General features: G+C 32.5%; 1 long non-coding RNA gene across 1 annotated transcript; it reads left to right on the top strand.

The window, feature by feature from the left end:
• Window positions 1-4,165: 4,165 nt before the first annotated feature.
• LOC105318432 (uncharacterized) lies at window positions 4,166-12,857 on the top strand. Its single transcript, XR_010712983.1, has 3 exons — window positions 4,166-4,580; window positions 9,810-10,058; window positions 10,299-12,857. It is a non-coding gene; the product is annotated as an uncharacterized lncRNA (long non-coding RNA).
• The last annotated feature ends 836 nt before the right edge of the window (window positions 12,858-13,693 follow it).

The following is a 13,693-nucleotide window of genomic DNA, read 5'->3' as shown; positions in this document are numbered from 1 at the left end:
TAACAAAATTGAACGAATTTTTAACAAACAAAAGAAAGGTATATGTATTAAAAGACGACTAGTTACAGAGTACATGTATATTTAACGTTTTCATGCGATGTTTCAGTACTGAAACAATATTAAAATTCGCTATACATAAAAAATATTAAATACAGTTAGTGAAACATGATTTCTATTGGAACAAACCTAAATCAACTTTAACTTGCACGATCATGTTTTGATAGGCATGTATTTTTATTATTTATTTACATCGATAACTCTTACTGATAACTCTTACTGAGACCATTCGGCTGTGTACAAGCAGCACACATAACCTCGGACATCGGGTGAGACCTGCACCTGGCTGAACCTGTCAATCAAACTCTGTGTATTTGTTTTCATTGGATGGTCAGGCGTCTCTCTTTTGTCAAAAGCCAATGGAAAATTAATGACTTCAAGGTAATCGGAATCAGTATTTGATGAAGCAATGAGTTCGTTTCCACAATGAAACTACAGAAGTGATTAATATGTGACCGATAGAACCTAATCTAAAGTTGTTTAAACTCATGTGAATATTTTTTAAAATAATCATCGAATGCCTCAATTCAGGGCATTCCTTTATCGTGCTAGCACCTACCGCAAACATGGAACTTTGATTATAATTTGATTTCATTTTTAAACTATCTTGTACGCTATCGTATAAATCAATGCTTAATCAACTGCACAAGTAAAATAAATTTATCTTTTCATCTTAAACCAATATAATAGTTGAAAACATAATAAAATATAGTTGTGTCCGTGCAAAATATGAAACATAAACGCGTCATAAGGAACATGTACAAAAACACGAACCGACCGCGGATCACTTATCCACTCGCACCGGATCTCCTCAGCCATGTGCGAGGGATGATCATCATTTAAAGGTTTAATATTTGAGGGGGGTTGTTGATTTAAAACATTAATTGTACAGTTTTTAAAGTACTTTACCTAAACAAACCAACCATTAGTTGTCTAACGATTTTTCCGATTTGGAGTAATATCGTTCGTTAATATTCATTTACACTCAAATATTTAATTAAATATATATACAAGTAGGACAAACTTTTATAACATAAAATTAAAACAGTTCTTGTATATACGGCTATATTAACTCAAACACGTTCATATGCATGTAAGTGTAAGTCGCGGTGTGCGAATCTTGTGTATTAAATAACCGCTTACCGCTAAGTAATGCAGCCGTGGCTGATCTCCTCGGCCGTGGGCGAAGAATAGATTACGTAAAGGTACAACGCACAGAAACGCACAGCTCAGAACCAAGGAAGATTTGAAAAGTTTGCAGTATAATGACCTTACTCTATCAAATAGAAGTTATATATTTTAAACTTAAACCCCACAATTGATCTATGTCTATTATTGCTTTAGAGAATGACATTGCTTTTATTAATTAAATGAATTATTTCTTACTTGACATCCAATCGTTTAATCCACAAAAGATTTTGTGTAATCAAAACTAAAACAATTCTTGAGTTCGCGGCTAAATAAACTCATATATGAGAGACGCAATTCTCGTGTATTAAATAACCGCTGACCGCTAGGTAGTCCAGCCGCGAGCATGGTAACCGATTTTCTCGGCCGAGGGCAAGGGAGAGCTTACATAATGGTACACACACATGCAGCTCTGATTCAAAGTAGATTTTAAATGCATGGAGTTAATAACTAAAATATAATGCATAGAGTTTTTTAATTCCATATTTTGTGGTTTACTAGAAAAGAAAAAGAATGTTTTGTTTTCCAATTGCCGTTTTTAATGATTGTGCACTATAAGAACTTAACAACAATGACTTTAACTCCTAAAGGAAAAGCTTATACTCAAACAACAAAAAAATTCTTATGAATTAATGCTTCTTGTATAAACCAGCATACTTTCTGCGGCAACTTTATGCCAGTTGTACGCACAAAGACTTTCGTTAACTTGTCAAATGACAACAGGTACATGTCAACATGTAAAGCTTTTTACACTCATACTACACAAATCACTTATAAAATAACATTGTTACGACCTTTATGAGATCCCAACAAACAACTTTTCCAGCGACAGCCATATCAAAATCCTAACCGTTTTTGAGTTATTAAGCAAAAACTTTTAGGGGCTATTGGCCCTTAATTTAAGGGGCCAGCCCTTTTTTATTGGTGTTAAATGAAAGCCCTTGATATTCTGTACAACTTTTATTCAACATGTCTTAACAAAATATTTTTCGTTAAAAAGATATAAAGGAAAATATGTCTAAATTTTTGCACTTTTTGGAATCCTGTTTTTTGACCCCCTACCTTTTCCTAAATAAAAAACGTAATCTAAAAACAAAAACTAATGTGCACCACTACAATGTCTCTGCTATTCAAATTCGTTGGATTCCCATTCCCTGCTATCATAGTCTCGGAGCCTTTGTCTGGAAACCAAAGGCCCTAAAAAATTTTAAAAGGGGAATAACTCGTTACCGGAAAGGGAATTCTAACTTTTATGAATTGAGGAAGATAGTGTTTTGTAAAGTCCATTAGCCCTGAAAATTTGAGCAAAAACCGTTCACAAATGAGCACGATATGAAGCCTCAAAGTTCGCGTCTAGGAAGAAAAAAAAAAAAAAAAGAAAAATAAGAATAATCTTAACCAGCACAATAATAGAAAGGTCTTCCGTTGGAAACGGAAGACCTTAATTATGGCCAAAGAGATCAGCATTATCTTAAATGATTCATTCGACATGGAATCGAAATGAAATTGAAACTGACATTAAAATTTAAAATTCACCGTATTAGGTTTACTAGAGGCAATTAAACAACACATGGCGTCTCTCATTAATTACTGATATATTAGTAGTTATGAAATGACAACTGTAACTGCAGATGATTTGAAAGAAGTTACTTTCACTCACCGACTAAATCACTCTAAGTCGTGATGCATTTACATGTGTCTTTTATACAGCTTGGTTTTTCTGAAGTACATTGGTAATGAAAATGTAGATTGTAAATGTGGTGATTAAATCATTTGCTATTTCAACAATACCTTTTTCTGTATAAATGAAATAATGTTTATTTCTTTACTCAAACATTATCTTTATAGCAAAATAAAGAAACATAAAGCCTAAAGAAGATGTTTGCAGTTCCTATACTAATTTTCTTGAAAGAAATTGCAGATGAAATAGAAAAATCAAAGTAACAGAATTCTATTTAAATTTTCTTTTCATGCAACATTAAACATAAAGCAGCGTATGATTCTATTTTTTAAAGTTTGTAGTGACTTATTTAAGACCATGAAATTCAATTTGAAAATGGTTACACAGACAGAGTGGCAGAAACTCACGCTATATAAAAGAGGAATCCTCGTCATTGTGAAAAACTGCCTCCTTGAAACAAAATTAATTCAATCATAACGTTTACAGAAAAACAATATCTTTAAAAATGTCAATCCCGAATTTTGTTTCAATGAGGCATATTTTAATAAATCTGACCTATAGAAAAACTCATTTATACCTTTGAAATCTAAAAACGATGTATTAAATTTTCCCTCCTTGATACATGTCTAGATAAGTCGTGTGGTAACACAGTTAGAATAGAGTAAAACCGTGTCTAAAAATTTTGACTGGGTTTGAATCCCCAAAAAGTTGGATTTTTTTTTTAATTTCATGCTTTTTAATCGCATGGAAGGATAATGTATAGAAACAATTTAGGAATTTCAGAATTAAATTTTTTAAACTAGCTCTTGTTATTGTTATATTTTGCATGCCTACTTAATGTTTTTCAACATTACTGTGTGAAGTCCCCGTTATAAACTTGGTATGCATCAATGTAGAAAGTTGATTTTTCACCCTTTTTATGAAATAAACGGGTATGCTGATTTCAAAGATACATGTACAGGTTATTAAAATAGTATAGCGGCTTAGGTCAAAATTTCAGCAAGATATTTCACTTGTGGAGAAAAGCACCAAACTTTGCATTACAGTTCCCTTAACATTGCTTTGATAAAAAATATCGTTGGCCATTCAAGTTTTCGTCATTTTAAAGATGGAACATATCTCCTATGTAAATATAGTCGTCTACGCAATGTGTCTATATTCAGATATGACTCTCAAGCGATACGGTTATTTAAAGGTCCTTTCCACGTTTGGGGATAGTCCCGCTGATTTGCAACACCATTTGCATCGCTCATATGAACACACCGTGATTTTGAATTAAAAGTCTTTGTATGAGGCAATACAGTAAAGTTCTTTCACTTCACTTCCTTGTTGCAGGGGAGTGACGTTAAAGTGCGTAAAAGAGGGAACACATACCTTCATATCGGGTTAAAAATGAATTTCAAAACAGCCTTTTTCTTGCTAACTTATTTGATGAGCGTCTGTTCTCAGTCTTTGTATGACAATAATTACCAGCAGCACAACGTTTTGAATAGAGGAAACAGGGAATTTGTTTTTCAATCATTACTTGATGAAACAGACGACATCTTAAAGGATACGATGTTTAAAATGCAAAGTTGTTTTGACATGGAAGAAAAACGTTCAGTTGCTTACGAGGGTTTGTTGAAGATGTATAGTAAAGGACAATTTCCAAATGGTAAGTTTTTTTTTTTAAGTTTTAAGGTAAATACAAGAACAAAACTTTATTAGAATATATAATTTGTAGGTTTTTTTCAACAATTTTAGTTGTATCGTTTTGATTTATGTTTTATCATGTACGTGACTTTCAAGACCTATACTTTACTGTCAATACAAATTAAAATACAGACGAATGACGCTCACATATTGCGTGCTCTAAATGTTTTATAAATGCATATAGAAATCTTTTGTTGGGGTCATTATATTCTTGATCTCTAGTTCACTGATATATTCTGATTGCGGTAGCTCGGGTGTAAATCCTTTTAAAGGCGTTGTTCACCTCTCGTCGCATCCTTTGTAATTCTTGTAGACCAATTATCCAAGATACCTGATGAATAAACTAAGAGAGATTGATTAGGACTAAATACTTTATTATGGTTTGGCGTTACTGGCCGCAGTGACTTTAGGCTACCAATGGGCTGCCTCACAACAATTCAAACAATACAACAATACGTGACGGTGTTATATAGTGCCTTTTCCCCCTAGCCATCTTTCCCCCCGGAAAAATGGCTATATAGCAGATCTTCCCCCCGGAAAAATGGCTATATAGCAGTTTTTCCCCCACGGAAAGCTGACTATATAGTGGGCTTTCCCCCTTTTTATAGCCAGATTACCCCCACGGAAAACCTACTATATAGTGTATTTTCCCCCATTTTTACTTTCCGGCCATGTTTATTGCGGACCATTCGTGACAATAATTTGCAATAACTGATATGATATTAATTTCTCACAAAAAAAGATAATTATGGCATTTATTAATACATAGAATAAAATACATCGTTTTTCAACCCCAAATATGAACTAAGGCATGCGTCTTCATAACATGCATGTGTCATCATCGTTTAATTCACCTGTTCTCACTTCTCACCCCTTATTGGAACACCTTTTACACGGATTTTGGAATACCTCGAATCTTTTTCATCTAATCGATGCTTATCTACAGTTTTGACTTCGACGTTATGAACACGTGAGAACACATTTGAGTGAAAAAGAACAGGGGCGTACAAGGCGTTGTAAATCCCCCACTCGGAGCAATGAAGACGATAGAAGTTCAATTCAAGTTAGAATATTAATTTTTGACTTCTATGCATTGTTTTCATTATGAATTACACGATGGAAGTCAATATTGTGATTTCATTCTATTAACACGACAGGTATAGGTTTCAAAACTAAGCTGCACATAGCTTTTTGCCTAAATCTTGAACCATTCATTGTTCTTAATTGCAAAAGTAGGTATGAATGGGTCCTGACTCCATCCTAAAAGTACTTTTATTCAAAGAATTAGTGTATATTGATTTTTATTATTGTTTTATTAAAATGGAGTCTAGACCCATAATGGGTCAAATTTGTGATTTTCACCTAAAACGTTTTACTTTATTAATAATTGTAAAAGAGTTAAATTTATTCACCCGTACTGTAATGTGTCAACGTAGCTCACTGTGATAAGCGGAGGCTCATAGTCCATCTTTCTCCATGGAGAGGGTGTTCGAATCGTATAGACGGCGTTTTATTTTCAATTCATTTGCTTTTAAGTAAAACATGTTTTGCTTTTTTATTGGATTATTATGAAAGAAAATATTTAATACCATTTATATAATGACAACAATTACGTAATGTTCATAATCCGTACACATAATGTCGGATAAAAATAGCGCTAGCATTGATGTGAGATCATGCTGTAATACTTATAAAGCATCAAATAAAACAAAGGAGATAAGTAACAAGTGCATGTATCATTGTATATTATGTATTTGTAAGAGAATGCAGTTCCATATTATACATGTGCATGTACTGATGCACAGTTTCAAATATAAAGATTTTTTATATGTTCATATGCCATTTCAAAATCCTGGGTACGGGGGGATTTGTCAGGCCTTGTACGCTCTTGTCCTTTAATTTTCCAATGTATTACCATCAATGTATAAGCTTCTCCCAGGGAACTAACTGACCAATCTTGACTTAATTTTGTAGAGGAAGGGGATAAAAAGTGGAAATGTATTACTCCCTTCGTCCAAAAGGCTATCAATTTTAAATTAATACCGTTAGAATTGACGATCTTAAAAACAATTATATATTTCTTCTTCTCAATACCAAACGGGAGACAGGATGCAATGATATAATGGGAAACTGAAATGTTTTAGTTTTACTTTGATTGATGGGGTTCTAAATCATGGTTAAGGGGTATTTTAATTATGTATTAAAAGCATGTGTAAAGTTAGTGTTTACCATTTCGTTTTAAAGTTACACATATTCATATTTTTAAGCACATTTCTACGAAACGCGAGATATTATGATGTAGATATTTTAAAAAACAATGAAATGTCCTCACAACCAGAACAATGTCGGTATCTTTGCTGGTTACTTTGGAAAATGTGAAATGGAGCCTGAACTAACTTTATGTTTATATTGTCACTCACTATTTGCTAATTTTTCCACTTTTAAGTTTGCAACGTGATTTATAAATATACAATTTTGAAAAACGATGCTATATAAATCAAGATATACGATTCAATTACCTAAAAAAATTATACTATTTGTTTCATATTTTTGCAATAAAGATTTACTTGTGTACCATATTATTTCTTCGAACAATTAAACAATTGTAATTTAAAAAAAAAAACCAACCAACACATATATTGTGATGAGCTGACTTTTTTAAAATATAAGCTTGTTCTTCTAATCAACTTACAAGTAAAAAAGTCGTATATGCGCTTAGGTTGGTTATTTATTTTTTATTTTCGGTTTCTCCTTTTAGGAATAAAAGTTCATTGATTTATTTACATAATTATTTATTATATCATTAGTCATCTTATGAATTGATTAAATGTTTTGAAGAATAATGAATTTTACCCGCGTACCTTTTTTAAAAAAATTGTTTGTAAATCTAAAAAAAAGCAGCAGAATTAAATGTAATCTTCAATCATTTTGATAAAGAAATATATGAGTGATTGTGTATTTTTAAATGATAATTTTACTTTTAAATGACCGTAAAAATATGTTCATGTGCTCATCTATAGTTTTTGAGATATGGGGCCCAAAAAAATACATACATGTATTCTTTATAATTGGATTTCAAACACCGGGCTCGAAAACAACAAAGGCTCCTACCCTGCATGGGGGCTTAAATTTTCGGTGTCACCTACTAGTGGTATACCACTATCACTGTGAAAATATGGTTTAGTGGTCATCTCTAGAATTTGAGATTCGGGTCCACACTTATAGAACACTATTCAATCATTATAATGGGGTTTTAAACATCAGGCCCTGAAACATCAAGGGCCCCTACCCTGAAGGCTGAAATTTTCAGAGTCATCTTCAAGTGGTAAACCACTGCCACAATAAAAATATGGTGATATGGTCATCTCTAGTTTATGAGACATTGGACCCTAAAGAATATGCACTATAATTATCATAATAGGATTTTAAAAATCGGGCTCTGAAACATCGGAAACAAAATTTCTCTAAACAGAGGTTTAGCCTGGATGAAATTTTCACAAACAGACAAACAGTCTGATAAATTTATCAAGAAATTCTTAAAACATTCTCGTTTAATTCAATTTCAGAAACACAGAATTATGCATATAAGTGTATAACTTGTAAAACTTTTTTCAATAAATTACCTGTTGTAAATTAAGTTCTATGTGTAATTCCGTTACACACATGTTCAACTTTCAGCATTGTCTATAAAAATAATAAATCAGCAAAACGAAACTTAACCTGTACAGATGAATGCAGATATACATGTATGCAACCTGGGAGTGTAGAAACATTGATTTTAATCCTTACTGGATTCACATTCCATAAATATTTTTTATAAAATCTGAACCAAAAACGTTAGGGAGAAACCCTACTATGGGGGAAAAGCTACTATATAGTAGTTTTTCCCCCCGGGGGGAAAGGCTACTATATAGTAGGTTTTCCGGGGGGAAAAGCTACTATGGGGGAAAAACTGCTATACAACAACGGCCCATCAATAGGCTCATTGCGCAGTGGGTGAGCGCAAATGCACAAACGTCACAAAATATAATATTCTGTACAGTGGGTAAGTGCATATGCACAGACATACAAATGACAAAGTTATACACAAGGTTTGTGCGAATGGGTAAACGCAAATGCACAAATTTCAAAGTTCAAAACACATTAAAATTGTCAAAGTTCTTGTGCAGCAAGTATGTGCGCGAATGCACAAGCATGAATACACAGCATTTTAAACACATTAACCGCATTATAAACACATTATATTGACAGTAAAAAACTGTATCCTATGATAATTTGAATGATTGTACTCTTCCATTGGAGTTGGGGTGCGACGATAGCGCCATAAATCAACGACAATGTCAGGAATAGAACGAGTGTCACTGCGACGATTTTTTGTTCAGAGCTGCAGGTATCAGGTGTCACACCGAAACTGATGGTATCACAAAGGTTATGATGGTTGACCTGAAAAAAATAATGTAAAGAAAAGCAGTATGTGGTTCTAAGGAAAGGAAATGGGAGAGGAAGGGAGGGTAAATTAATCTAAAGAGTATACTTTATTACAGAGAATTAAAACATGTCTTACCAGTTTCAAGAAGAATCCAGAAATGATGCAAAAAGAGGCCTAATTTTAAAGCGAGTATATTCAACCGGAAAAATTCCGGAAAAACATAAACATTATTTATAGGTCCTTGGATAAATTTGCATATCTTTGACAAGCCAAGATATGCCGTATTATTATAACCATGAAAAATTATTCTTTACCTTTTTCTTATACTATCCACAACTAAATTCTATAATATATATTCATTGACTGAAAAATAGTTTTGTTAAAGTTCATCTTCTAATGAAGGTAAAAGAATAATAGGTAGAGTAAACATAAGACCAATTACATGTAGTTGTATCAGTCACATTTCACTAAGAAACAATTGCAAACGATCAACTCTCACAGTTTGAGGTAATCTTGTTTTATAATTCGAAGACCGGAACATAAGGCAACTATATGCAGTGACTTAAGTCTAACGAAACATGAAGTCATCACACGGTAAACTTAAACGCACTTGCCTTGTTAAAAAAAACCAAGGCATGCTGTTTTGAAACGTTGTTACCCAATGGGCGTCTGTATGCCTAATTTGGTAAGTTGTGGTCGAGTCTTTCAATGCGTGTAGTTTACTGCTTTTTCAAGTTTTTTTTCTATTAATTATTTATTCAGATACAACAATAGATGAAATATGTACTCGATACCCAGATTTAATAATCAAAAGTCCAGAGGATTGTCACAGATATTACAACTGTTCTGGAGAGGATCCTGCACTTAGCGGCTGGATACCCATGTACAACTTATGGCCTTCTAAGTATAAACACGAGTGTCATTATCCATTTATGTTTTCTGACGAAACTCTTCAGTGTGAAAATTATACTAACACAAACTGTGGGACTAGATATTCGCCTTCGTGGGAATGTAAGTATACAATGAATTCATATTAACTATCTTATTGCTCAGCTTTATTGATATCTTAAGATTTTCCGATACTTTTCAGTATAAAATCATGTAATCCTAATCGTTGGTTACTTTTTTTTTTTATATCATTTACCTTATTTTATTGAATGGATATTTTTTTTTCATTCCTTTTATGTAACAAAATATTTAATGTATCTAATAATGATTTTAAGTCGCTAAAACATAATCCTATTTTCGAAGGTCGATACTTTAGGATGCAATGCAAACGCTCACATTGCACCCCTTGTGAAGTTACGTATCCTAAATGCGAGGACAAAGATGATGGCTTATGGTTACAGCCTGTAAAGGGATTTTCGCCCTGGTACATGATTTGCAAGGACAACAGAACTATAGAAACAGGATACTGCCCAAAAGACAATGTATGGAACGTGCAATCATTTCCTTATATGGGACAATGTGTACATCTATTTGCTATTCCGAAGGAGTACAATTCAATCGGCTACCTCCCATCGTGCAACGGTAAAGCGGATGGAAACTACCAATACCAAGAGCGATGTGATGCTTACTATCAATGTGTCAATGGGATTGCTTCTGCAGTGAAATGTCCCAATGGTACGCTGTTTGATTCTGCTAATGAAATATGTACAGTAGGTGGAAAATGCTCTAAGTGAAGAACAAGGAATTCTCTGGGAGTAGCCTATTTATAGCTGGATGGGCTTGGATTTTTTATACTGTATTCATTTCATTGAAATGATGAGATCAGTAGTAAAATGCATGACACTTCTAGTATTCAAACTTTTAAGTTAAAATATATGAAAAAATCTTATTGATAGTTTATAGCAAAACGTCATATCCAAGAATTTAGATAGAATTGAAATGCACTTATTGACTTACCTATCACCTTATATTGGCAATAATTTCTTAAAACTTAGAAAGGCAATGGTAAGGTTTCATTTCTAAGTCGTTTACTTGATTTATAAATTATGATTTATCAACATGTAACATGAACTAATTATAAGAAAAATTGCCACATGTGACATTGCATTTCATGTTAACTATTGACATTTCTTACTTGAAATGAAATCACCATATATTGGATAGAATATGACTGAAAGATAAAAAAAAAAGTCTTGCATGATAAAAAACATACTAGTACTTGTTGTACATTTGATACTAGTATTTTTAAACATAACTAAATAAACAATTGAATATCTTTTTTTAAAACAAAACGTCTGAATAAAAAAAATTTAGAATAAATTATTGAAATTTTGGAACTCTCTTTCTGTGAGAGTTCTCTATAGAGTATAGGAGACTATTTAAATTTAAGCATTCTTATTTTTTTTGTGTGTGTGTGTGATGTCATTATAGTATTCTACTTGCCTTTTTCAGCCATGATTGATTGTTTTAAGATATTAACATGTGGATTATATAAGTACATTTGTATTTAGTTTTCAATAATCGTGATTTTTTTATTTAACCTGGTGTTTCTCTACAAGTTACATCATGCATATGTTTTTCTTGACTTGCCTGGAATACTGATAATAGATACTAGGTATTATAGATGTATAAATCAACGCCTCTGTCTGTCAAATTTTTTTCTTGATAAAATATTGATAACATTTAGTACGACTGTTGTCCTTGTAACGAGTAAGCTTGCTAATTTGTTAATTTCAAAGTACCTGCTTGTCATTTTGTTACTTGTTTTGTATCTGCTTTATTTACACGTTTTTTTTTTGTAATTTAAGAGATATGTTGACTGCTATTTCTTATTTGTTTTTATTACCTAATCAAAGGGATTTTGTTGTTTTATTACAAATTAAATATTTGCGTCTATTTTGAACTGCCAGTCAATAGACTGCGATCCATTAGTCCGCCGGTCAATAGACTTCGATCTATTGGACCGCCGGTCAATAGACTGCGATCTATTGGACCGGCAACGTATTTCAGAACGCGGGTATGTTAATGTTACATCCTTTCGATAGTTCTCAGGGAATGTGTATTTCTTTACATAGACGCTGTTATTAGTACTTGGTGAAACCAAATTCAATGTAATCAAAATGGAGTATCAAATAATCAACAGTTTTAAAGCTTTATATAAGGTAAAAGACTATTTAAAATCTAATGGGTTGAAGACTATCCCTTCTTTGTTTAAACTAATATTAAATTGAGATGTTGAAATGCATGCAACAGATTTTGTGCATGTAAAAGATGAAAAAAAGTTCTGAGTATATTGCATAATGGTACGAAAACCATCTGCAATATGCAAATTATAAACCCCGAAAACTAAAAAAGGAATTAGGTAATAAAACAATTATTTAATGCTTGAACAGTCAATAGACCAGAATTTTTTCCCTTGGTGCAGGGAACAGCTCAGTATGATCTATTGCCCTCGGCCGTTGGCCTCGGGCAATAGATCATACTGAGCTGTTCCCTGCACCTCGGGAAAAATATTCTGGTCTATTGACTGCTCAAGCATTAAATAATTGTATACTATTAAATGTTTGGATTGTTAATCAAGATCAATTAAAGGAATAATGGATGATATTTAAACTTTTATTGAACTGCTGTCAAAATGGGGCGGTTACGTAGTCAAATTCCATAAAGCTTGAATGGCTTTATGGTACTCAAACTGGACAGTTGAAAGTGTGCATTAATGTAACAGCTTTCAAAGAAAAATATATACATATATACCAGACAATTTAGACTTTTGGAGTTGACCCAAATTTTTTATACTTGTAAATTTTCAAAACGTTATGTTAAGCCGCTAAACGAATAAATGGTAAGTTTTATTATCTAGTAGTTACGTGTTTGTTATTTGAATGCTACTCGTGGGATCATTTTTGTCGGTTTCTGAGATACCATGGATTGACATTTGATGAATGTTACACATTGTAATGAATGTACATGTAAATGACACACGCCGATTGATCTGTACATATATATTTTCGGTGGGTTTTTTTTTACATGTACTATCTTTTGGTTTGAACTTATTTTTATTGTACATAAATACAATAATCATTGGGACGGGGCTCAAATTCCAATACTAAGACCGTCATTTTATGATACGAAATTTGTTTTTCACCGCCTTCATTAAGTGGCAATCGTTTTGTTTTTCAAAAAAAATGTCAATGTAAAATCAGTTTAATAAAAAAAATTGTATATTCATTTAGGTTTTTAGCCTCATTTACAAAGCGATTATATATTTTCAATGATATAAATCCGTTTGTCTGTTCTACAGTGTGCCATATAATCATTCCATGCGAATAGTGTCTCAAGAACCGTGATAGCTTCCGTTACGGCAAAAAGAAAGATAACCAAAAATATATATTGTATATAACAAATGAATCTCGCATTACCTTTCTTACTTCACTCAGTTAAATTTTTTAAATTTAATCAAGGTATTTCCAAATTTAATACTTTATTTGTATAAATGTTTAAAAAAAGAAAGAAAGTCTTCAACCTATTTCAGTGATAATTAATTCACTTAATATCGAATAAGAAGTCGACTTCTAAGGTAAGTCCGTGTTATTTCAAACCCTTATCTGAATTAAAGTAACTGTTGTCAGTTTGTATTCAGTAAGTTGGCTCGGGAATTTCCAAAACTTTTTAGCGATCTGAATTGATAGAGACTTCAT

Source organism: Magallana gigas, chromosome 4 (assembly GCF_963853765.1).
Source record: "Magallana gigas chromosome 4, xbMagGiga1.1, whole genome shotgun sequence".
Lineage (NCBI taxonomy): Eukaryota > Metazoa > Mollusca > Bivalvia > Ostreida > Ostreidae > Magallana > Magallana gigas.
This window is presented reverse-complemented; position numbering and strand designations above follow the sequence as displayed.